At 43.4% G+C, this 1,413-nt stretch overlaps 1 pseudogene; it reads left to right on the top strand.

Moving 5' to 3' along the window:
* Positions 1-1,008, top strand: LOC130849138 (L-lactate dehydrogenase A chain-like; annotated as a pseudogene).
* Positions 1,009-1,413: the final 405 nt, after the last annotated feature.

Raw genomic sequence — 1,413 nt, 5'->3', positions numbered from 1 at the left:
TTCAGTTGTAAGTCCAATATGGCAACTCTCAAGGATCAGCTGAATCAGAATCTTTTAAGGAAGATCATGTGCCCCAGAATAAGATTACAGTGGTGGAAGTTGGTGCTGTTGCCACGGCCTGTGCCATCAGTATCTTAATGAAGGACTTGGCAAATGAAATTGCTCTTGATGTCATAGAAGACAAACTGAAGGGAGAGATGATGGATCTCCAACATGGCAGCCTTTTCCTTAGAACACCAAAAATTGTCTCTGGCAAAGACTATAACGTTACAGCAGACTCCAGACTGGTTATTATCATAGCTGGGGCACATCGGCAAGAGGGAGAAAGCCATCTTAATTTGGTCCAGCGTAACGTGAACATCTCTAAATTCATCATTCCTAATATTGTAAAATACAGCCCAAACTGCAAGTTGCTTGTTGTTTCCAATCCACTGGATATCTTGACCTATGTGGCTTGGAAGATAACCAGCTTTCCCAGAAACCATGTTCTTGGAAGTGGTTGCAATCTGGATTCAGCCCGGTTCCATTACCTCATGGGGCAAAGGCTGGGAGTTCACCCATTAAGCTGTCATGGGTGGATCCTTGGGGAGCACAGAGACTCTAGTGTTCCTGTATGGAGTGGCGTGAATGTCTCCCTGAAGAATCTGCACCCGGGGTTAGGCACTGATGCAGATAAAGAACAGTGGAAAGCAGTTCACAAACAGGTGGTTGACAGTGCTTATGAGGTGATCAAACTGAAAGGCTACACATCCTGGGCCATTGGACTATCTGTGGCAGATTTGGCAGAAAGTATAATGAAGAATCTTAGGCAGGTGCATCCAATTTCCACTATGATTAAGGATCAGTATGCAATAAAAGAGGATGTCTTCCTTAGTGTTCCTTGCATCTTGGAACAGAATGGAATCTCAGATGTTGTGAAAGTGACTCTGACCCCTGAGGAAGAGGCCTGTTTGAAGAAGAGTGCAGATACACTTTGGGGGATACAGAAAGAGCTGCAGTTTTAAAGTCTAATATCATACCACTTCACTGTCTAGGCTACAAGAGGATTTTAGTTGGAGGTTGTGCATATTGTCCTTTATGTCTGATCTGTGACTAACGCAGTAATGTTAAGGTAGCCTAGGAAAAATATCAATTTCCTAATGTTAGGAATAGGAATGGTTCATAAGACCCTGCAGCTGCATTCTGATGCTGGATGGCACTTATCTTGTGTGGTCCTAAACTGGTTCGTGTAAAACAGTTCTGCTCCCTCAAGAGGCACCACTGCCCATGTTGCAGATGCTGCAGTTGCTCTTCAAACCAGATGTGTATTTAACTCTGTGTTATATAACTTCAGGTTCCTTTAGCCAAGATGCCTAGTCCAACTTCTTTTTCTCCAATTAATCACATCCTGGGATTCAATGTATAAATCCAGGA

This window comes from Hippopotamus amphibius, chromosome 3 (assembly GCF_030028045.1).
Source record: "Hippopotamus amphibius kiboko isolate mHipAmp2 chromosome 3, mHipAmp2.hap2, whole genome shotgun sequence".
NCBI classification, from domain to species: Eukaryota; Metazoa; Chordata; class Mammalia; order Artiodactyla; family Hippopotamidae; genus Hippopotamus; species Hippopotamus amphibius.
This window is presented reverse-complemented; position numbering and strand designations above follow the sequence as displayed.